This window comes from Bombina bombina, chromosome 2, assembly GCF_027579735.1.
Source record: "Bombina bombina isolate aBomBom1 chromosome 2, aBomBom1.pri, whole genome shotgun sequence".
NCBI lineage: Eukaryota > Metazoa > Chordata > Amphibia > Anura > Bombinatoridae > Bombina > Bombina bombina.
In genome coordinates this window covers 650,001,848-650,028,384 of record NC_069500.1, presented here as the reverse complement: position 1 = coordinate 650,028,384, position 26,537 = coordinate 650,001,848, and positions in this window count along the sequence as shown.

The window sequence follows — 26,537 nt, the reverse complement described above, 5'->3', positions numbered from 1 at the left end:
AGGTTTTCCTTTATGTTTGTCTAGAAAATGTTTGGCAACTGATGTAATTTTCTTTCCATTTTCCAAATCTTTTTCAGCGTTACGGATATTACCAATATGTTCCCCAAGTCTTGTTCTTAGTTCTCTAGTTGACATGCCCACATATCTTTTGTTGCAAACACACTGTATGCAATATATGATGTTTCTAGTTCTACAATTGTAGAAGTCATTCATGTATATAGTCCCTTTGGGAAAAATCTCCATTTGTTGTACTTTACACATATATGGGCAGAACTTACATGTTCCACAAGGGTATGTGCCCTTGAGGTTATCTTTTCTTTTGTTAATATTTTTAATAAAATGACTCTTAACAATTTTATCTCTGATTGTGGGTGCTCGTCTCCACGAGACTTGTACTCTGTCCCCCACTTTCCTTGCTAGATCTTCATCTGTTTGGAGTATGTGAATATGTTTATTCAAAATTTGTGAGATTTCCTTATGTGAATCATTATAAGTGGCCACAAACCTCACTTTTTGATCGCTGTTCTCTTTTCTTTTAGGTACTAAGAGGTCCGATCTGCAGGTATGAAGTGATCTATGATATGCCTTCTTAAGTATTGAGTTTGGATAGCCCCTCTCTTTGAGCCGTATTTTAAGATCTTGGGCCTGTTCCTTAAATTTTGTGATTTCTGAACAGTTACGCCGTAGGCGTAAAAATTCACCATATGGAATTGCTTTTTTAGTGGGGTTATGGTGTGCACTCTCAAATCTGAGTATGGAATTCGTTGCCGTTTCTTTTCTGTGTAAATCCGTTTGGATTATATTGAACATATCTCTGGTGATATTTAGATCCAAAAAAGTCACTGTATCATAGTTGACTTCAAAAGTTAATCTTAGATTCAAGTCATTGGTATTCAGCTCATTAATGAATGTCTTAAAGATGTCGATGTCCCCTTTCCATAAGATGAAGACATCATCAATGTACCTCAGCCACTTTACAGGTAAAAAATTAGCTATTGAACTATCGTAAAATTATAGCGTATGGTCATTATTGGATTGTGGAGTATCCACATTGCTCCTACTTTTTGATAGCTTTACTTACGATAGCCTTATTTACTACCTCTAACCAGTGACACTGTGTCCATCACCCTTTAACGGGTCTTAAGCTAAAATATATCGATTTAGAATACTGTAATCTAGGGGTAATTCCCCTTATGTATAACGAGAAGCGCATATACATATTATTTTAACAAAACCAGCTGTGTCACAGAACACTATCATATTATTGGAAGACGTCTCCAATAATACTTTAACTCCTGAGGGGGGTATTTCTACTTAATACTGTGTACTTTTTTGGGGACAATCCTTATATTTAAGAATTTATTAGGCATTACTCATGCTATCCTGTGGTCCAAACCAAACAAGTTAGTTTTGGGATGGGGCAATGCTGCAACTTTGTTTAAGCACCTCACTCAACAATCGGTAATAAACAACAAGTTTGGAATATATTGTTACACCAAATATTTGACATAATTCCCCATTAAAGTTGAGATCGCAAGCTACACCAATAGGTTATACACTATCTCCCTGTGTGATCCCTGACACAGCAATTTTAATGTTTTTCACACCAATTTTTACCATAAGCAAGCAATTTTTGATGACTTAGATCATCTCTAGGGAAATTTGACACTAATGAGTACAAGTAAATTCCCATGGTAATAGGAAAACAAAATACAGATTGATAGAGTTTATTTATTAAACAGCAATTATCTAGCTGTTCATATATGACTTACAAATGACAATTTAGTACCATTTGGGATACACTTTTTGAAAACATCAAATCTCCCTATTTTATATGTTTTGTTTTCATGTCATTAAATGTTTTAAAGAAATAAATAAAAGTTATATTTTAATTTTCTCCTTAATGCCTTTTCTATAATATCAGATCGAAAATAAAGTTTTCCATTTAAGTGTGCCACAAGATACCTCTTTTTCTTTCTTTATATTTCTTTGATATTTACCCAGGTATCAGGCACTGCCCCCCAGGGATACATAGGCCTACCCTGTTGGGATATTTTGGGAAACTTTGACCTGTCCCCAAACGTAAATCCCCTTCTTTTAGGGGAATTACTAAAATTCTAATAAACACCTAACACCTATCATTGCCTGATTATTGAAGTTTATGCCACTGCTTTGGATTTCTGAACCTATTCTCAAGCCATATTGCTTGGCCAGAATCTACTAAGTATTTGTGCTCTTACTTGGCACTTATTATCTTTAATATCCAATTTGTGAATATATTCTCTAACGCCTAGATTTAGAGTTCTGCGGCCAAAGGGGTGCGTAGCTAACGCTGGCTTTTTTCTGGCCGCACCTTTTAAATACCGCTGGTATTGAGAGTTCACAAAATGGCTGCGTTAGGCTCCAAAAAAGGAGCGTAGAGCATATTTAACGCAACTTCAACTCTCGATACCAGCGGTGCTTACGGACGCGCCAGCTTCAAAAACGTGCTCGTGCACGATTCCCCCATAGGAAACAATGGGGCTGTTTGAGCTGAAAAAAAACCTAACACCTGCAAAAAAGCTGCGTTCAGCTCCTAACGCAGCCCCATTGTTTGCTATAGGGAAACACTTCCTACGTCTGCACCTAACACTCTAACATGTACCCCGAGTCTAAACACCCCTAACCTTACACTTATTAACCCCTATTCTGCCGCCCCCGCTATCAATGACCCCTGCATATTTTTATTAACCCCTAATCTGCCGCTCCGTAAACCGCCGCTACTTACATTATCCCTATGTACCCTTAATCTGCTGCCCCTAACACCGCCGACCCCTATATTATATTTAGTAACCCTAATCTGCCCCCCACAACGTCGCCCCCACCTGCCTACACTTATTAACCCCTAATCTGCCGAGCGGACCACACCGCTATTATAATAAAGTTATTAACCCCTAATCTGCCTCACTAACCCTATAATAAATAGTATTAACCCCTAATCTGCCCTCCCTAACATCGCCGACACCTAACTTCAAACATTAACCCCTAATTTGCCGACTGGAGCTCACCGCTATTCTAATAAATGTATTAACCCCTAAAGCTAAGTCTAACCCTAACACTAACACCCCCGTAAGTTAAATATAATTTAAATCTAACGAAATTAATTAACTCTTATTAAATAAATTATTCCTATTTAAAGCTAAATACTTACCTGTAAAATAAATCCTAATATAGCTACAATATAAATTATAATTATATTATAGCTATTTTAGGATTTATATTTATTTTACAGGCAACTTTGTATTTATTTTAACCAGGTACAATAGCTATTAAATAGTTAAGAACTATTTAATAGCTAAAAAAGTTAAAATAATTACAAAATTACCTGTAAAATAAATCCTAACCTAAGTTACAATTAAACCTAACACTACACTATCAATAAATTAATTAAATAAAATCCCTACAATTACCTACAATTAAACCTAACACTACACTATCAATAAATTAATTAAATACAATATCTACAAATAAATACAATGAAATAAACTAACTAAAGTACAAAAAATAAAAAAGAACTAAGTTACAAAAAATAAAAAAATATTTACAAACATCAGAAAAATATTACAACAATTTTAAACTAATTACACCTACTCTAAGCCCCCTAATAAAATAACAAAGCCCCCCAAAATAAAAAATGCCCTACCCTATTCTAAATTAAAAAAGTTCAAAGCTCTTTTACCTTACCAGCCCTGAACAGGGCCCTTGGCGGGGCATGCCCCAAAGAATTCAGCTCTTTTGCCTGTAAAAAAAACACATACAATACCCCCCCCCCCCCCAACATTACAACCCACCACCCACATACCCCTAATCTTACCCAAACCTCCCTTAAATAAACCTAACACTAAGCCCCTGAAGATCTCCCTACCTTGTCTTCACCTCACCGGGTCCCGATCTGTCCAGAAGAGCCTCCGATGTCTTGATCCAAGCCCAAGCGGGGGCTGAAGAGTGACGTCCATCCTCGGGCTGAAGTCTGGATCCAAGCGGCGGCTGAAGAAATCCATCATCGGCTGAAGTCGGAAGTGCATCATTGGGATGAAGTCTTCTATCAAGCCGCATCTTCAATCTTCTTTCTTCTGGAGCGGAGCGGAGCCATCTTCTTTCCAACCGACGCGGAACATCCTGTTCAACCGACGCCTACTCGCCGAATGACGGTTCCTTTAAATGACGTCATCCAAGATGGCGTCCCTCGAATTCCGATTGGCTGATAGGATTCTATCAGCCAATCGGAATTAAGGTAGGAATATTCTGATTGGCTGATGGAATCAATAAAATAATCCAAGAGCGCCAACTAGAGGCAAAGAAAGATTCTAACAGGAAAGTAAATAGTAGTCAAAACATTTATTTGAACATATAGTAAAACCATGGATCCATGTAACATATACTAAAATGAGATACAGTAAAACATATAGTTAAAAATACATAATCGGTACAGTAGAAAATACAATAAAAAATACAATAAAAAATACAATAAAAAATACAATATTCGACAGATTAATATCACCAATTACGGGGATAAACAGAATAAGAGTCACATTAAATGATCTCTTAAGAAGATCAAAAGTTTCTAAAAAAATGTCCAAAGGAATTGTGGTGCAATTCTTAGTTGTAACTAACAAGTCCAGAAATCCAGTGAAAAATCCAGTGGAAAAAACAGTGATGAGAAATCAAGTAAAAAATAGTATATATAAAATCCAATTGAAATAATCCAAGTGTATATATAAAAGTGTAATATGAACGGGGGATCCCCCTAACACTGGTGATAAGTGTAAAAATGTGTAAGATTGTGTGAAAGTGTCTGAAAAAATGAAAAAGTAAAAAATAATAAAAAAATAAGTAAATATTACTAAAATAAAATCCAAGTGATACTTAGTGAGAAAAAATATTGGTTATTAGTAAATGATCCTCTTTATAAATTTCTCCATATGGGTGATGATAATGGACTTATATGTGCTAGATGACTTTGCTTGGTCTTTGCAATGTAAACTTCGATTATCCCTGTAATTTAAAAAAACAACAACATAGTGCAATAACGTTTTAACATATGAAAAGATATGAAATAATGCTCACCAAATTTGTCAACGCGTTTCGGCCTCTATAAAAGGCCTTTCTCAATCAGATTGAGCTCGCATTCTATTGGCTGATCGGAACAGCCAATAGAATGCGAGCTCCATCTGATTGGCTGATCGGATCAGCCAATCGGATTGAACTTGATTCTGATTGGCTGATTCCATCAGCCAATCAGAATTTTCCTATCTTAATTCCGATTGGCTGATAGAATCCTATCAGCCAATCGGAATTCGAGGGACGCCATCTTGGATGACGTCCCTTAAAGGAACCGTCATTCGTCGGGAAGTCGTCGGAAGAAGAAGATGGGTCCGCGGTGGAGGTCTTCAAGATGGAGCCGGTCCTCATCGGATGAAGATAGAAGATGCCGCTTGGATCAAAATGATTGCCAGTCCAGATTGCCTCTTCTTCCCGGATAGGATGAACACTTTGGAGCCTCTTCTGGACCTCTTCAGCCGCAGGATGATGGATGTCTAGCCCCCGCTTGGGCTTGGATGAAGATTTTGGAGGCAGGACGGATCGGTGTGATACCCGGCGAGGTGAAGACAAGGTAGGAAGATCTTCAGGGGCTTAGTGTTAGGTTTATTTAAGGGGGGTTTGGGTTAGATTAGGGGTATGTGGGTGGTGGGTTGTAATGTTGGGGGGGGTATTGTATGTCTTTTTTTTACAGGCAAAAGAGCTGAATTCTTTGGGGCATGCCCCGCAAAGGGCCCTGTTCAGGGCTGGTAAGGTAAAAGAGCTTTGAACTTTTGTAATTTAGAATAGGGTAGGGCATTTTTTTATTTTGGAGGGCTTTGTTATTTTATTAGGGGGCTTAGAGTAGGTGTAATTATTTTAAAATTGTTGTAATTTTTTTCTAATGTTTGTAAATATTTTTTTATTTTTTGTACCTTAGTTCTTTTTTATTTTTTGTACTTTAGTTAGTTTATTTCATTGTATTTATTTGTAGGAATTGTATTTAATTTATTTATTGCTAGTGTAGTGTTAGGTTTAATTGTAGATAATTGTAGGTAGTTTATTTAATTAATTTATTGATAGTGTAGTGTTAGGTTTAATTGTAACTTAGGTTAGGATTTATTTTACAGGTAATTTTGTAATTATTTTAACTATTTTAGCTATTAAATAGTTCTTAACTATTTAATAGCTATTGTACCTGGTTAAAATAAATACAAAGTTACCTGTAAAATAAATATAAATCCTAAAATAGCTATAATATAATTATAATTTATGTTGTAGCTATATTAGGGTTTATTTTACAGGTAAGTATTTAGATTTAAATAGGAATAATTTATTTAATAAGAGTTAATTTATTTCGTTAGAATAAAATTATATTTAACTTAGGGGGGTGTTAGGGTTAGGGTTAAAATTAGCTTTAGGGGTTAAAAATTTTATTAGAGTAGCGGTGAGCTCTGATCGGCGGATTAGGGGTTAATACTTGAAGTTAGGTGTCGGTGATGTTAGGGAGGGCAGATTAGGGGTTGATACTATTTATTATAGGGTTATTGAGGCGGGAGTGAGGCGGATTAGGGGTTAATAATTTTATTATAGTAGCGGTGCAGTCCGCTCGGCAGATTAGGGGTTAAGTGTAGGCAGGTGGAGGCGACGTTGAGGGGGCAGATTAGGGGTTAATAAATATAATATAGGGGTCGGCGGTGTTAGGGGCAGCAGATTAGGGGTACATAGCTATAATGTAGCTGGCGGCGGCGTGCGGACGGCAGATTAGGGGTTAATAATAATATGCAGGGGTCAGCGATAGCGGGGGCGGCAGATTAGGGGTTAATAAATATAATATAGGGGTCGGCGGTGTTAGGGGCAGCAGATTAGGGGTACATAGGGATAACGTAGTTGGCGGCAGTGTACGGAGCGGAAGATTAGGGGTTAAAATTTTTTTATAGAGTGGCGGCGATGTGGGGGGGCTTCGGTTTAGGGGTACATAGGTAGTTTATGGGTGTTAGTGTACTTTAGAGCACAGTAGTTAAGAGCTTTATAAACCGGCATTAGCCCAGAAAGCTCTTAACTACTGACTTTTTTCTGCGGCTGGAGTTTTGTCGTTAGATTTCTAACGCTCACTTCAGCCATGACTCTAAAAACCGGAGTTAGAAAGATCCCATTGAAAAGATAGGATACGCAATTGACGTAAGGGGATCTGCGGTATGGAAAAGTCGCGGCTGCAAAGTGAGCGTTAGACCCTTTCCTGACTGACTCTAAATACCGGCGGTAGCCTAAAACCAGCGTTAGGAGCCTCTAACGCTGGTTTTGACGGCTACCGCCAAACTATAAATCTAGGCCTAAGTCTCTATGTTGCCTTTTGACCGCAACTTATAATTATCTCCACCAGCCAACTCTCTCTCTTTTCCAGAACCTGACCTGCTACTCTGAACTCTCACAGTTCATTAAACTGCTACGCAGGATTACAAACTACTGATCTTCTTACTCTCAGAACCTCGCTGCTGATTCACCACGCACACCTATTCATTTGGAACTGATCATCGTGTAACTGTAACATTCATAGTTCCTCTGAACCGCAAGTAATATAACCACTAAGCCGCTACTTAGTTGCTGTTGTATTTTCCACAGACTGTGATCTATGCTTACATTTTCTGTGATTTGCTATATGAACGCTGAGTCTTTACTTACCTCTCTCACTGGGCGTCAGTTTGGCCTATCGCTTGATACTTTGCAGACGCTAACAGATATACAGCAGCTATATACTTACCATCTGATATTAAACTATAACCATGTTTACTACTTACGTTTACATTAGATAATATAGTTTAAGCAGTGCTGTCACTAATACTTATAACTCTTATAAATCTGCTTTAATGATATACTACCAGATTCATAATCATTTTATCTGGCAATAACTATTACAGCAATAAAACTTTTATACCAACCAATTATATTTAGTGAATCCTAACAGGTAGGCATCTGAAGCACTACATGGCATGAAATAATGCTGCCATCTAGTGCTCTTGCAAATGGTTACCATTCTTGCAAAACTGCTGCCATATAGTGCTCCAGTAAAGGCCCAGCTCCTAAGCATACAACCCTTCTTTTCAACAAGAGATACAAGAGAACGAAGACAATTTGATAAAAGAAGTAAACTGGAAAGTTGTTTAAAATCATGTGACCTGTTGTTTGTTAATTGGCCGATTGGATATAAATAAAGGTTTAAAAAAAAAATCACATGCTCTGTATGAATCATGAAAGAAACATTTGGGGTTTTATATCCCTTTAACCCAGTGTTATTGGACTTTGTATTTACTGATGCTGATATAGACATTGAATATTAATCATTGCTATAATTTTATCCTAACTGGAGACTGCCCCTATAATTTGTATTTTAGATATGACATTTTAGTTTGAATGATTTATTTTATTTAGCCTATGATGCTTGTGTTATAGCAACCTAAGTGCATGTAATCTTTTTAAATAGACTTCTTAAGGTAAAAGTTGCAGTTCTTTAATAATAATAATAATAATAATAATAATAATAGAACATATAATACCAGTATACAGTATTTAAAAAAACACTCCGAAAATATAACATTTAAAATTAAACGGACATAGTACTCAAATAATCTATAGCTACTGTATATGTGCATCCATAATACGTTAGCTATAGTTTTACATGAAGAAATACCTAGGTATTAATTGCTCATTGGATAATGATCACAACTCCAGTAGCTTTATTTGTGGGGAGAAAGAGGTATGCACAGATCTTACAACAAAACATTCAAACAAATATTAAATGGAATTTTTGGTTTTAGGTTTAAGATTAACACACACACAAAGAACAGTTTCAGATGAACAAGAGTTGACATAGGACAGAGTTGACTACATTTTCTGTGTAGATTGTAAGCATATGTGACAAATAAAGGCAACTAACACCAATTAAATTGCGCATGCATAGTTTCAAGTGCTCAAAATGGCTGCACGAAACCTTTAACTTTCTATTGGAGGTGCTTTGTGGGCTAAAATAGATTATACATATTTTCTGGGGGTAAATGTTGAACAGTTTTCTTCCTTTAGATGAGAGTCTGTAAATGGAGCCCTGGAGGAGGAATATACTTCGGAAGGGGCATTTGACCCTAACCTGAGGACCAATCAGAGGTTGGAGGTGGGTCTGGGTGAGAAGGTATGTAAGGAGGGGGGGGGGTGGCCAAAAAAGAGCGCCAATTCTCTTTACAAGGTCCGTGAAGGAAGCTGGTGAACTGTGTCACGTACCTTGCAAAGAGATGGCTGCACTTAGGGACCTGATAGCCTCAGCAACGGCCTTGGCTAACGCCAGAGGCGCAGGCTGGGTCCAAGAACAGCTGACAGCAGCGGGAGCGGTGCCAGAGGAGAGTCGGGAGCCAGCAGGATGCAGGAGAACTCTACGGCCATCTGGAGGGAGACCTGCCAGGAGGGCCAGACCACCTGAGCGGCTTAGTCCGGAGCTCCACAGCAGGGTGCAGGGGCCTTGCTTGCGCAGACGGAGTGGAGGAAGAGGATCCCCGGTGGTAGCTGCTGCTGCAGGGGCGTCGCCGAGGACCAGGGCCGTCGGAGAGGAGGAACCGGCCCCAGGAGGATGCTGTGTCAACGGAGGAGCCGGAGAAAACAGTGGAGACAAGAGGGCAGGCAGTGGAAGCAGGCGGAGCCAGACAGTGAGGAGGCAGAGACAGCGTGGGGCGCAGGAGACAGGTAGGAGAAGGGGTAGTGTGGCGGTAGGACAGTAGTGTGTCGGTAGGATAGGGAGCAGCCGGAGGGCTAAGGAAGGCCCGAGTGGGCCGGGAGCAGCACAGGGATGGGGAAGGGAAGTGAATGTGATGCGGCATGGGGAAGGAGGTGGGGTGGCCTGTGCAGGGATGAGCAAAGGCCCGGTTGCAGGGGTGGGGACAAGGGAAGGGCAGCGGCCTGGGAATGAAGGCCTTAGTTAGTGGGATGCTAGAGGTAGGAGATGGAGGGGACGGTAGGTTTAATTTTCTAAAAAAAAAAAAAAAAGAAGGGGGGAGAATCACATATATATATATATATATATATATAAAAAAAAATATAAAAATAAAGAGGTTGGCAGGTTAGTTAAGGTTGGTGCTGGTAGGGTGCAGTTAATAGCAAGATAGTAGGAGAGTGGGGAGAAGTGGGGGGAAAGGGAGGTGGCTGAGTAAGGGTGCAGTGCAGGAGGTGGAATGGGAGAGACGGGGTATACCTCCCTTCCCCTCCTCCTCCTTCTCTCTCATCTGTTTGTTGCCCCCCTTGTGTCCCCCCCCCCCCCTCATCTCTCCCTGGGGGTGGAGGATTTGGTCTGGTGGTGGTGCTGACTGGTGGTGTATTTTACCTGCCCTCTGCTCCTTATCATTCAGTAAGAACCCAAGAGGTAAACAGGAGCAGTGATGGCGTGCCTGCGGTGCAGGGGACACCTCAGAGGGAACCCGACTTCAACGACATGGATATGGACGCAATATTCCTAGGGGACTCGTATAACGAGTTCGATGAGGAGTCTTGTGAGAGCAGAAGGGAGCCCGGACCAGAGACGGCGGACCAGGTAGGAGACATGAGTGTTTTGGCACAACTGCTACAAATAATGTCACCTGGGGCCGCCAGGGGAGAGGGCAATAGGGAGAGGGTGAGTCTGGAAGGGGTGAGGAGTTCAAGGGCCACAGTCAGCGGGAACAGGATGAGCACGGGGTGGTCTGGTGGGACCAGCCTTGACAATATGATGTTTCCACAGACAGGATCAGGACACGGTTGCGGGCAGGGCAGCCAGAGAGGCTGCGGAGTGGAAGCAGGCAGACAGCGGGGGAGGTCCCATTCTCCAAGGGATGTCAGTAGGAGGAGGGTATCGCATGTCTCTCCGACATGGGGCAGGTTGGAGAGGTCACTCAGACATGGTTAAAATTGACACAGGGAGAGGTCAAGGACTAGAGTAAGGTCCGCAGGAAGACAAGGAGAAGAGGCTGGGAGACAGGACAGAAGGTCAACAGAGCCGACCAGCAGAGCGGAGATGGCAGGAAGGAGTACCCAGGGGAACGACGGCTCGGAACAACTCACTGCACCTAGCAACACAGGTGAGGTGTCTCTGGTGGCAGCAGGGACTTCTGTAACTGCTAATGATAATGTGAGGAATGTGACTGAAGGGGTGGGGGTGTTTTTGAAAGGCTTGAGGGAATTAGTGGCGCAGGTGGAGAAACAGTGTGGCACAGGGGTAGCTGGGGTATGGGGACAACAGGTAGGTCAAGGGGCAGCAGGGGGAGCGGCAACAGCCGTGGCAGGGGAAGCTATCAAGGTAGCGGAAGTGGTGATGAGTAGGCCATGTCTATGTACGATTGGGCCCCTGGACATACACTTGGCCCAGGACATCAAAGAGAAAATATGGAAGCAGGAGATTTTGGAGATATTTTCGATGCTACCATTGGAGGGCATTTTGCATCTTAGCAAGCGTAATGGCGGAAAAGTTCCGGGACAAGGATCCGCGCTGTTTTGTTACTTTGACAAAATATCGGCAGCATATCGGACCTAGGGTGGGATGGCATGGTGGTGTTATGACGAGCAGTTTCGCCAGAGGATAGCGGTGAGGCCGGACATGAAATGGGATGACTGTGACATGGGGATCTGGCTGGAAATGATGACACCGCTATGCGGGGGGCAGTCCTTTCGCGGGCCAGAGGGGGCAGGTCCCGGGGGAAGTGGAGCATCGGCAGCAACAGCCCTCAGAAAGGGCTTGTGATTCCAATTCAATGACGGGCAATGCAGATTCGGAGGAGCGTGTAAGTATAAGCACGAATGTTCAGGGTGTGGGGGGGCTCATGCGTTTGCAAAATGCTTTAAAATGGGGCAGTTTGCAGCAGATTTGGTCTGGTGGTGGTGCTGACTGGTGGTGTATTTTACCTGCCCTCTGCTCCTTATCATTCAGTAGGAACCCAAGAGGTAAACAGGAGCAGTGATGGCGTGCCTGCGGTGCAGGGGACACCTCAGAGGGAACCCGACTTCAACGACATGGATATGGACGCAATATTCCTAGGGGACTCGTATAACGAGTTTGATGAGGAGTCTTGTGAGAGCAGAAGGGAGCCCGGACCAGAGACGGCGACCAGGTAGGAGACATGAGTGTTTTGGCACAACTGCTACAAATAATGTCACCTGGGGCCGCCAGGGGAGAGGGCAATAGGGAGAGGATGAGTCTGGAAGGGGTGAGGAGTTCAAGGGCCACAGTCAGCGGGAACAGGACGAGCACGGGGTGGTCTGGTGGGACCAGCCTTGACAATATGATGTTTCCACAGACAGGATCAGGACACGGTTGCGGGCAGGGCAGCCAGAGAGGCTGCGGAGTGGAAGCAGGCAGACAGCGGGGGAGGTCCCATTCTCCAAGTGATGTCAGTAGGAGGAGGGTGTCGCATGTCTCTCCGACATGGGGCAGGTTGGAGAGGTCACTCAGACATGGTGAAAATTGACACAGGGAGAGGTCAAGGACTAGAGTAAGGTCCGCAGGAAGACAAGGAGAAGAGGCTGGGAGACAGGACAGAAGGTCAACAGAGCCGACCAGCAGAGCGGAGATGGCAGGAAGGAGTACCCAGGGGAACGACGGCTCGGAACAACTCACTGCACCTAGCAACACAGGTGAGGTGTCTCGGGTGGCAGCAGGGACTTCTGTAACTGCTAATGATAATGTGAGGAATGTGACTGAAGGGGTGGGGGTGTTTTTGAAAGGCTTGAGGGAATTAGTGGCGCAGGTGGAGAAACAGTGTGGCACAGGGGTAGCCGGGGTATGGGGACAACAGGTAGGTCAAGGGGCAGCAGGGGGAGCGGCAACAGCCGTGGCAGGGGAAGCTATCAAGGTTGCGGAAGTGGTGATGAGTAGGCCATGTCTATGTACGATTGGGCCCCTGGACATACACTTGGCCCAGGACATCAAAGAGAAAATATGGAAGCAGGAGATTTTGGAGATATTTTCGATGCTACCATTGGAGGGCATTTTGCATCTTAGCAAGCGTAATGGCGGAAAAGTTCCGGGACAAGGATCCGCGCTGTTTTGTTACTTTGACAAAATATCGGCAGCATATCGGACCTAGGGTGGGATGGCATGGTGGTGTTATGACGAGCAGTTTCGCCAGAGGATAGCGGTGAGGCCGGACATGAAATGGGATGACTGTGACATGGGGATCTGGCTGGAAATGATGACACCACTATGCAGGGGGCAGTCCTTTCGCGGGCCAGAGGGGGCAGGTCCCGGGGGAAGTGGAGCATCGGCAGCAACAGCCCTCAGAAAGGGCTTGTGATTCCAATTCAATGACGGGCAATGCAGATTCGGAGGAGCATGTAAGTATAAGCACGAATGTTCAGGGTGTGGGGGGGCTCATGCGTTTGCAAAATGCTTTAAAATGGGGCAGTTTGCAGCAAAGCCGGGGGACATGGGTCCACAGGGCCTGGACTCCGGTGAGGGTAGAAAGGATGGTCCTGTGGCTAAAATGATACGCTAAGGGAAAAAGGAGAAGGATGGACGTGGAGCTGTTGCTTACGGGTTTCAGTTCAGGCTTTTGGATTCTGTTTTCTGGAGGGGGAGGATTTAGAACACATAGGAACTTAATTTCCAGAGATAGTTAGGAGCAAAAAGAAGTTGCTTTGGGCAGGATGGCGGGCCCATTCGCGAGCATGCCCTTGGACAATTTGAGTTTTAGTGCGACTAATCGGGAAATTGCAAGGGATCTGTGAGTCAGAATTTGAATGCAAGCTTTTTAGGTTGGCCTTTGTTATGGCCTTTTTTGGGGCCTTTAGAAAATCAGAGCTGGTGGGGACGAATAGGCAGGACAAAGGGGGGATTCAAAAGGCAGATGTGGCGGGAAGGGAAGGAGTGTTGTCAATTTGGTTGAGAAGGTCCAAGACGGACCAGGCAGGAAAGGGATGTCAGATATTATTGAAGGTAAGCAGTTGGCAGGAGTATGTGGGATCTTGATAAAGCCCTCCCGGGGTGAAACGCGTAGAATTTACTCCAGTGATTTTGTTTTTATTATTGGGACACTACGAGACTTTTATCATACTAATAGCTGCGATCCAGCCCCCTCTTGTGTACTAACGAAGTCAATTGCCACTTGAGGACCAGGGATCTGATCAGCGCCAATATTAGTTGTCCTATCTTGCTGCTAATACTGCTTGGGGTGCAGTTTTTAAAGAGCACATCCACCTTATTTAAGGTTCACAGGCATCTTGTAACATAAACCAGACTGTTACACCTATCATCAGATGTGCTGATACACTCATTCAGTACGTGGATCCATCTGGCCTATCAAAGAAAGGGTGTGTGGCCCAAACCGCCAATCATTACAGAAGTGGGCGGCTTGTTGTACAGCCGCGAAATACCCTGTCAAACACAGACGCCGAAGGAAGCACAAGGAATTAACAAACGGTAGAGCTGCCAGCTCCCACTACTCCGAGTTCAGTAAGGTACCTTACTAGTTATTAAACTGTGACTCTCTCACCCTACAGGAACTTTGTTCTATCAAACATACGTGTGATATATTCATTCATTTTGGAGCCAATATTTGTTTCTTGCTATTAGCACTCAAGGGAGACGTCCCTAGTGTATGTTTTAAATTTTATAACAGTCATTACCATTTGTTTTATTATTGTTTAGTATTAAATATATATATTTTTAATTCTAGTCAGATAGATTTATTTGCATTATCCGCACTTTAAACACATTAATCGATTTTATTCTTTTTACCTTTCTGACCGCTTTCACATTTTTGATCTTTTGCACACATTATATCCTTTGGCCTGCCTCATATTACTAGTTGAGGCTATTGTTTGACTTAAGTGTATTCTACACCACAGCACGGATTAGACCACAGAGTCTTATCATTTGCATTTTAGGGATCGACACCTAGTAACATATTCTCTATCTTAAGGAAGATATTATTAATTAACATTAGGATTTCCACATTTCTTATCCACCAACTACACAAGAGCACTTGAAATTTTAAGGTTAATTCACATTCACGTTATTTTTATGAATCAATAGTGGCATCAGACCACTGAAATTTTACCATATAGGTATCCATTTTTCATAAGGTAGTGTAATCCTAGCTATTTGTTTAGCGCCAGTTATTTTCTTCCTATTTCCAATATTTACTCTATATCGAACTACTAAGGAGGAGTAGTTTCTATAACGAGGCATTTAGGATTACAGTTAGCGCCACCCTCATTCTCACTACTCAGGAGTATGTGGGAGTCAGGCCTCAAATGGGAGGCCCACTTTTGATACATGAGGATGGGACCACATTGTCTCGTTTTCAATTTCAGGCGGTTTTTAAAAAAATGTGTGAGTTTGTTACGTTTGGAGCCTAGGGAATTTGGGACACATTCTTTCAGGATAGGGGTGGCTATGGAGGCTAAAGCCTTAGGAGTGGGGGTTGCAGGGATTAAGAGGATAGGGAGATAGGAGTCTAATAGTTATTTGTTTTATAGTAGGCCAGCCTTGGTATAATATTGACGTGGTTGTTGTTTCTGTTACACAGGTCCGGTGAATTGTTGGTTGATGGGCCATTCGTATGTTTATTGGGCGAGGAAGGCAGCGGCGGTTAAGGAGCAAGGGTTACAGCTGGGGTGGTCAGCTGAAGAAGTCTGCATTCGTTGGCTGGGTTTCAGAGGCATGAGGTGAGAGTGATAGAATATGCAAGACTGTACCACCCCTCAAAGGTGTTATTTCTTCATGTCGGGGGAATGATTTAGGTTTTAGATCACAAAAAGAGTTGGTGGATTCAATGAAGAGGGATATAGAGAGGTTGTTGGAACTTTTTCCCGGAATGGTGATTTTGTGGTCCGAGATTGAGCCTCGGCTAGCTTGGAGGGCGGCGTGGGACATTAAAAAACTAGATGCATCTCGAAGGAAAGTGAATAGGATGATGAGTGCTTTCGTCAAAAAACGAGGTGGGCTGTCTTTACAGCATGTGGAATTTGAAGGGGATTCTGGTAAATGTTTTTTCCTTCAAGATGGTGTCCATTTAAACGAGGTGGGGCTGCATTTATTCAATTTTAACATTAAAGACGGGGTTACAAAGGCCTTGGAGTTGGTTGGCGGGCACGGCGGTAAGGCCTTTGCCTGTGGCGGAGTGCTTGCCTGGTGGGATAGCAGTTATGGGTACCTCCTAGAAGGCCAGGGGAGAAGGGGATGGGAATGTGATGGAAAATTGAGTTAGGTGACTGCTATGGGTAAACTCTGTTTTTTGGGTTTGAGAATTTGATTGTTTATGAAATGTATTAAAGTTAATAAAAAGCTGCGGCCTTTGTACCCCAAGTATGGTGTTGTGTTTTTATTTTAGATAAGTTCCCAGTGGAAGGGTCAATGGAGCCCTGGAGGAGGAATATTCTTCGGAGGGGCATTTGACCCTAACCTGAGGACTAATAAGAGGTTGGAGGTGAGTCTGTGTGAGAAGATATGTAAGGAGGGGGGGGTGGCCAAAAAAGAGTGTCAATTCTCTTTACAAGGTCTGTGAAGGAAGCTCCCTCCCTCCCTCCCTGTAAGAGTAAGATGCCATGTTGATGCGGTTGGCGGAGTGCTTGCCTGGTGGGATAGCAGTTATGGGTACCTCCTGGAAGGCCAGGGGAGAAGGAGATGGGAATGTGATGGATAATGGAGTTAGGTGACTGCTATGGGCAAGCTCTGTTTTTTGGGTTTGAGAATTTGATTGTTTATGATATGTATTTAAGTTAATAAAAAGCTGCGGCCTTTGTACCCCAAGTATGGTGTTGTGTTTTTATTTTAGATAAGTTCCCAGTGGAAGGGTCAATGGAGCCCTGGAGGAGGAATATTCTTCGGAGGGGCATTTGACCCTAACCTGAGGACTAATAAGAGGTTGGAGGTGAGTCTGTGTGAGAAGATATGTAAGGAGGGGGGGGTGGCCAAAAAAGAGTGCCAATTATCTTTACAAGGTCCGTGAAGGAAGCTCCCTCCCTCCCTCCCTGTAAGAGTAAGATGCCATGTTGATGCGGTTGGCGGAGTGCTTGCCTGGTGGGATAGCAGTTATGGGTACCTCCTGGAAGGCCAGGGGAGAAGGAGATGGGACTGTGATGGATAATGGAGTTAGGTGACTGCTATGGGCAAGCTTTGTTTTTTGGGTTTGAGAATTTGATTGTTTATGATATGTATTTAAGTTAATAAAAAGCTGCGGCCTTTGTACCCCAAGCATGGTGTTGTGTTTTTATTTTAGATAAGTTCCCAGTGGAAGGGTCAAGGCACAGAAAAAAAATGAAACAGCACAAAAAATATAACTTCAATAAAATGAGTTTCAAACCAATCATTCATCTAAAAAAAAAAATATGTTGTATTTGTTCATGGGGTCATCTGGAATTTGTTTGTTATCAAAAAACTTTTGCCTCCTATTATTATTATAGGGAAAGTTTTCAGGGCAGTAAAGAAGCAGCTGGGCAGTTTAAAGAAAGTTAAATTAGTAGCTAGTATTGCTGTTACACACCAGAAACAGCACAAAAACATACATTAAAAAAATCTATCATCTCTGTCTGTCCGTCCGCCCGTCTGTCTACATTGGGCCAGGATTGGCTAAGAACAAAAGTAAAGTGTCTATACGTATTGGCTGGCAGCAGAATCAGTCAACTAAAGACATTGGTAAATCATAATTGAATAGTGTAAATTTGAACTTTCAAAGCCTTTCACACCTGCAGAAACCATTTCCCACCTTTAATGAAATGGATTTAACTGCGTGATTGTGTCAACAACATTTTTTATTTGCATTTATTTTTTCATTTTTCATTAAAGGGATCTCTTGCTTATAATTTTCAGACAAATGCAACAAATGGCACACATTTAGGGGCAGATTACAAGTGAGGCACAAACTTTTGCGGGAGGGTTTTCGTGATCGTTTGCGAGCAGGTTAAATTGCACTCATATTACAAGTTGAGCATAAATGCGATTGCATAAGAGCAATCACAATTTACGATAGAATGATGATTAATGATGTATTTTTAAAGAGATATATATATATATATATATATATATATATATATGTATATATCAATACCTATATATAAAATCATGTATATATATATATGTATATATATATATATATATATATATGTATATATATATATATATATATATATATATATATAGGTATAGATGTATATTGTACCAAAATACCATTTAGATATATATATGTATTTATGAATAAAAATAACTTATTCTGCTATGTGAATGACATTGGAATGTGAAATATTCATATTTTCATGTCAGGTTGTATGTGAATACGCCGTCAGAAGTGCGCATCTGAGAACATGTGATCAGGATAGCTCACAAGTCGGGGTTTTTTTCCACTTTTTTTCTCCATTGGCTTGTATGGTTTGCATGACAGTCTATTTGCGCTAGAAGTAAGCTGTTTGTGCTCATCAGGGTAATCTGAGAACGATAACTTTTTACTTTCAACTCGTAATACCAACACAACCTGACAAGCACAAAAAGTATACTTCTAGCACAATTAGCGCTCTAGCTGAAGCGCAAAATACCACTCCACTTGTAATTTAGCCCTTAGTAGGTTTTTACATACGTTCAAATCAAAATGCACATGTGCACACAACCCCGCACACATACACCCACACACCTTTATATTTGATGGTGCACTCATTTAATATCTATTTAGGTGACATATCATACTGAAATTGTCTGAAAAATTATTCTGGACTCTTTTGACCTTTTTTCCACAGAAGGTAAAAAGGATTATCAGTAGACTTCAGTTTAGATCCCATGGTATTTGCAGTATACAAAACACAACTGAGTGATATTTCTATCAGCTTGGTCTGTGTCAGTGTTTCCAAGCTCCGGTCCCTCGGGCTTTCTATACAAGTCACAATAGAATGCTCACTCTATGAAACAGGTTAATTAGCAGGTCAGACATTTGAATTGAACCACCTATGATAAAGGTGATATATTCTTAACTTGTTACTGGATCCTTAGGGCTGGAGCAGTAAAATACTGTTCTGGGTTATGAATGAAGAGGAATACTGTTTGTCTTATGCATTCAATCACTCCAGAAAAGGAACTCTTTTGTAGAATAATTATAGTTCCACCCTACAGTTAAATGGTCATAAAATACTTGACATAAAAAGATAAAACTCCTCACAGTGTTTAGGTCTTTATAATACCATTATTAATACTAAACAAATGTTGGAGAGGTAGCTAATACAGTTAAAAAATAGTCAAACATATAATAATGAAGCTGCTCTCTTCACTTATGCAAATAGAGCTATATTATATTACTGCTTCTGGGCCTTTTTTTTACTCCATATTAAGCATAATTGTATTATTATTATTATTATTATTATTATTAAATGTATTATCTAGTATTTGCAAAATATCCCAAGCAGTACAATGCAATTAGACTTAAAAGGACTGTCAACACCAAAATTGTTATTGTTTAAAAAGATAGATAATGCCTTTACTACCCATTCCCCAGCATTGCACAACAAACATTTACCTAGATCACAAGTTTTGCTCTACAAAAAATGGCCATTTCATCGTAAAAAATGTAACGCAGCCATTACGAGTCTTGTCTGTATAGCTGTACCGCAAGCATTTTAGCACAACTCCAATCCCTTTAAAAAAAATATGTTTTTGCGTGGGATTTCCATAGCGCCGGTATTACAGGTTTTGCGGTGAGGCTAAAATGCTTGACACAATCCGTTCCGCTATCTGAGAGCAGTAGTTATGAGTTTTGCGCAGCAAAACTGTTACACAAAACTCATAACTAAAATGTTACAAAGTACACTAATACCCATAAACTACCTATTAACCCCTATTCCGCCGCCCTCCCGCATCGCAAACACTAATATAACTTATTAACCCCTATTCTACAAATTCCACGACATCACCACCACTAAATAAAGTTATTAACCCCTAAAACCTCTGGCCTCCCACATCACTGCCACTAAATAAACCTATTAACCCCTGAATCGCCAGCCCCCCACATCGCAAAAAACTAAAAGGGACATTCTACACTTACAACAACCTTAGTCCATCCATTAGATTATGTTCTGATTATTATTACTCACCCCTGCAACCATATTCAGTCTTCTACACATCCCGAGTTATGCTCCATGACAAGTTATATTCCGACGGTTAGAAATGGCCGCTCCGCACCGCCCACCCAATACATCACCCACTCTCTTATTTTTGACTGTCCAATCAAAAATTGTTCACCGATTAAAATACCGTATCGCGCATTCATTGCTTTGCGCATGCGCAAAGTCACTGGGAACCAAGTATCCGGAACCAAAGTTTAGCTCTATGATTCTTCCGCATTCAATTATCACAAGTACCAGTTATTATGTCATTTAAGTATTTTTACAGTCTGCGATCTCACAAGATTTGGAGATAATATTAAAAGAAAATGCTTGTACAAACTTTTATCCACATTACCTACAAACTATTTTTTTGGATTTTTTGTAATAACATTCGCTTGTTAAACTTTCTTCAATCGGCTAATGTTAATATTGTGCCTACTAACTTTTATTTATCTATATGTCTGCAACGATTTGTATGCATATTTATTCCTCCTATACAAAAAATGGATAAATCAATATTCATCATTCATAGTAATTGTGTGATATCGTATAAAATGTGCAATGATGTTGTATTTAACATAACATATAGCACAATAGTTTATAACATCTCATATTGTAACATCAATGTTAAAACTATTTTTATAACAGTTAGCATTGATAAAAGTAATCTGTAAAAAATTATTCTGTAAATGAACTGCAGTTTCAATTTATCAGCATTTGTTCAAAGTATTAAAAAGCTTTCTTTTAAAATCAATTAATGACTATATCAACATATAAATACAAACAACATAGAAAGACATGTAGACAGACAAAATGATGAATATCTAGCTAGCTAAAAAGAAATAAAAAACGATGTATAGCTAGTTACACATACATTTAAAATAAAGTATAGACATATATCTATACAGACAGACAAATTCGTGATTAGCTATGTAGACAAAGAGACAGACAAAGTGATGGATACATAGCTAGACATACAGATAGATCAATCAATAGTTTATAGATAGATAGGCAAACAAACATTATGGATAGATAGCTATATATACAGGCAAAGTGATGGATAGCTAGCTAGACAGACCTTTTGTCAAATTGATGTATATATAGCTATCTACATAGTCCTACGCACAAACTTTTTATAACCATTCAATGCTCACTACGATGTAAATCCATGGTCTTGATACTAATGTTCTCTTTGGATCACACATGTACTTGTGATCTCTCTTTTTTTTAAAAAAAACAAAAAACTTCTAGGTCTTATAAATGACGACCTAGAAGGGCTTATCAATGTATCATATTAATCGACCATTGCAAATTTTTAAAATTGTTTTTTAAAAATGTTCATAATATGATGAAGGTACTCAATAACAAAGTATATTGCAAAGTCAAAACATGCATAGCTTGTATAAATGACCATTCTGAAATATCGAAAATTAAAGGGATCATAAATTTCAATACATTATAATTATTTTGCACATCTATGTATGTTTGATGTTTTATAAAATTATGAAAATTAATTTATTATTAACATATATATATATATATATATATATATATATATATACACACACACATACACAATAATGGTATTGATATATCTAAAGTTATATATGTAAAAAAAAAAATATATATATATACAGGGAGTGCAGAATTATTAGGCAAATGAGTATTTTGACCACATCATCCTCTTTATGCATGTTGTCTTACTCCAAGCTGTATAGGCTCGAAAGCCTACTACCAATTAAGCATATTAGGTGATGTGTATCTCTGTAATGAGAAGGGGTGTGGTCTAATGACATCAACACCCTATATCAGGTGTGCATAATTATTAGGCAACTTCCTTTCCTTTGGCAAAATGGGTCAAAAGAAGGACTTGACAGGCTCAGAAAAGTCAAAAATAGTGAGATATCTTGCAGAGGGATGCAGCACTCTTAAAATTGCAAAGCTTCATCAAACAATCAAGCGTTTCATTCAAAATAGTCAACAGGGTCGCAAGAAGCGTATGGAAAAACCAAGGCGCAAAATAACTGCCCATGAACTGAGAAAAGTCAAGCGTGCAGCTGCCAAGATGCCACTTGCCACCAGTTTGGCCATATTTCAGAGCTGCAACATCACTGGAGTGCCCAAAAGCACAAGGTGTGCAATACTCAGAGACATGGCCAAGGTAAGAAAGGCTGAAAGACGACCACCACTGAACAAGACACACAAGCTGAAACGTCAAGACTGGGCCAAGAAATATCTCAAGACTGATTTTTCTAAGGTTTTATGGACTGATGAAATGAGAGTGAATCTTGATGGGCCAGATGGATGGGCTCGTGGCTGGATTGGTAAAGGGCAGAGAGCTCCAGTCCGACTCAGACGCCAGCAAGGTGGAGGTGGAGTACTGGTTTGGGCTGGTATCATCAAAGATGAGCTTGTGGGGCCTTTTCGGGTTGAGGATGGAGTCAAGCTCAACTCCCAGTCCCACTGCCAGTTTCTGGAAGACACCTTCTTCAAGCAGTGGTACAGGAAGAAGTCAGCATCCTTCAAGAAAAACATGATTTTCATGCAGGACAATGCTCCATCACACGCGTCCAAGTACTCCACAGCGTGGCTGGCAAGAAAGGGTATAAAAGAAGAAAATCTAATGACATGGCCTCCTTGTTCACCTGATCTGAACCCCATTGAGAACCTGTGGTCCATCATCAAATGTGAGATTTACAAGGAGGGAAAACAGTACACCTCTCTGAACAGTGTCTGGGAGGCTGTGGTTGCTGCTGCACGCAATGTTGATGGTGAACAGATCAAAACACTGACAGAATCCATGGATGGCAGGCTTTTGAGTGTCCTTGCAAAGAAAGGTGGCTATATTGGTCGCTGATTTGTTTTTGTTTTGTTTTTGAATGTCAGAAATGTATATTTGTGAATGTTGAGATGTTATATTGGTTTCACTGGTAAAAATAAATAATTGAAATGGGTATATATTTGTTTTTTGTTAAGTTGCCTAATAATTATGCACAGTAATAGTCACCTGCACACACAGATATCCCCTTAAAATAGCTAAAACTAAAAACAAACTAAAAACTACTTCCAAAAATATTCAGCTTTGATATTAATGAGTTTTTTTGGGTTCATTGAGAACATGGTTGTTGTTCAATAATAAAATTAATCCTCAAAAATACAACTTGCCTAATAATTCTGCACTCCCTGTATATATATATATATATATATATATATATTTATTTATGCAATATGATTTTAGATATAAAATTAAAAAAAAAGGTATAATGATTGCCTTTGTACAGTAAAATCCTCCTCTGTCACAGAGTATTACAACTTTTAATTTATGATGACTTCAGCTAAATAATAAACACAGATCAAGCCAAACAGAAGTGTAAGCAACATGTGTAATAAAATATGTTATAGATAATCTTAATAACATTGGTGATAACACAGCAGGAACGTTTACAGTTTTCTAAATATTTTATTTTATGAAGTTTTACTGACCATTACTAGAGGATCTCAATATCCCTCAAACCACACTGTGCACCATGAAGTCCCTAAGTCAGCAGCATTTTTAAAAGAATAGAATATGTTTACTTCACAGGTAAAAATTATTTTCCGCTTGTATACTAGATGCTTTAATTTCTCATTCAATAATCAAGCTTTAAGGGACATTCAGGTCCCAAAAAGATTTTAATGATTGAAATAGGGCATGTAATTTACTTCACAATTTACTTTTAAAAACTATTTTGCTTTATTCTGTCAGTATTCTTAGTTGAACGCTAAACCTAGGATTTTCTTATGCCAATTTCTTATCCCTTGAAGACTGCCTCTAATCTGAATGCTTTTTGACCGCTATAGGGCATTAGTTCATGTGTTTCATCTAGATAACATTGAGCTAATGCTTGTGAAGTAAACTCGGAGTGAGCTCTGATTCTCTAAAATGCAAGCCTGTCAAAAGAAATAAGATAAGGGGGCAGTCTGTTGAGGCATAGATAAAAGGTAATTACAGGGGTAAAACGTGTAATATTATAACTGTGTTGGTTATGCAAACTTGTTGAATGTGTAATAAAGGGATTATATTTATTTTTAAACAACAAAAATTGTTGTGTTGACTGTCCCTTTAAAAAAAAAAAATGGAAACTAAAACGGTCCCGTTTATATGCATCACATTACAGCTTCTTCAATCGAGATAGCCAGAGACCATTTTTTTATATTATTAAATAATTAAAGGGACAATCTAGTCCAAAATAAACTTTTATTATTCAGATAGAGAATATAATTGTTAGAAATTATCAAAATTACTTTTACCACCAATTTTGCTTTCTTCTCTTGGTATTCTTAGTTGAAAGCTAAACCTAGGAGGTTCATATGCTAATTTATAAGCCCTTGAAGTGCGCCTCTTCTCTCAGGGCATTTTGAAAGTTTTTCACCACTAGAGGATTGTAGTTCATGTGTGTTATATAGATAACACTGTGCTCATGCATGTGAAGTTCCAGTGAGCCAGTTTTGATTGGCTAAAATGGATGTCTGTCAAAAGAACTGAAATAAGGAGGCAGATTGCAGAGGCTTACATACAGGATAATCACTGAGCTAAAAAGTGTATTTATATAACTGTGTTGGTTATGCAAAAATAGGGATTGTTTAATAAAGGGATTATCTAGCTTTTTAAACAATAAAAATTCTGGTGTAGACTGTACCTTTAATTGGATTGAAATTAAATGCTCGATTTGAATCCATAATTTTACATTTGTGGTTTATTGTCTATATAAAGGGGCAGTGTACCCCTTAGTCTTCTGAAATCCATACCTTAGATTAACATTAAAATAGTATCCTGCACCTTTTCTATATCATGTATTATTAACGTTAAAACATGACATTTTAAATAAATATTTGTTATGGCAATTTTTAAAATGGATGACTACACCCAATGATGACATCACAATCTTGTCTGCATATTAATTATGATCACAAAAGTATCACTATTTTGATTAAACTGTCAATGCTATTCAGCAGAGTGCATCGAGGCAGACCAGATCATGATTTGATCAATATCTGTAGCTTTGCAGTCATTTCAAAATGGCCTTAAAAAAAACACATTGATAAATAACTGTTTTTAACCTTCGTGATGCATGACATATAAAAGTTATCTGATACTATTGTGAGATTATTCAAAGGTAAGTCTCTAAGACCTAGATTTGGAGTTTGGCGTTAGCCGTGAAAACCAGCGTTAGAGGCTCCTAACGCTGGTTTTAGGCTACCGCCGGTATTTGGAGTCACTCAAAATAGGGTCTAACGCTCACTTTTCATCCGCAACTTTTCCATACCGCAGATCCCCTTACGTCAATTGCGTATCCTATCTTTTCAATGGGATCTTTCTAACTCCGGTATTTAGAGTCGTTTCTGAAGTGAGCGTTAGACATCTAACGACAAAAGACACTCTAGATCAATCCTTGGATTGAAAAAATTGTGCACCTGAATAGCACTCTTACCCCAATCTGGAGCGGCAAGATTTGGACAAAGGCTGAGTAACTATAGAGTGGGAGTGCTGAAAAGTATTAAAATATAACTTTTATTTGAAAATTTAAAATAAAAAACCAAAAATACACAAACATACATCTACATATATACAATGTTAAAAAATACAGGGTTTGGTCGGATTTATCTTAATCCAATGTATTCTATTTTAGATAAAGTAGTGATATCTTAGGTTTTGAAATGATTATTTCAGAGTCAGTTTTTCATTTAAAGTTAGTATAGGTCTGATATAGCGTATGTAATGCGTGGTATTTATACACCTTATACCACTGTACCGATGATTCTGTTATTTCTTGTCTATTGTGCTTAAGTTACAGTCAGTATTGTCTTGCGTGGTAATACGTGGTTATGTGTGGTATTATATGACCCTATATCACTGTATTGAGGACTTTATTGTTCCTGGTATATTGATCTTAAGTTATAGTCGGTCTTGTCTTCCTAAGTTCTTTGTTGAACATACATAAAGTAGTACAATTTTGTAGAGACTAGTTTAAACGTGATATGCGGCGGAGTCTAATTTGTCTTATTATAAATATTGATGTTTTGGACTTTGCACATTAGATATCACTGTTGTTACCAGAATGATTTTTCAAATATGAAATGGGTGATGTTCTGTATTTAAAGCTTTGCTTACAGTAGTCAGCTGATTCTTTTGCTAACAGCTACTATCTTGATATAATATAAGTTATGCCTGATATATTCTCTGGCTGTTAGATTGAACTGTGGTAGCTGCTATCTAAGTATGCTAGTCCCAGTTACTCAGCATATTATTGGATTGTCATACTACGTTCTCAAACGCTTTGAAAAGCATATATGTATATGGTTTCTTAAGCTCTTTGCTATTGGTTTTGCTTAGTATCTAGAGCTTATCT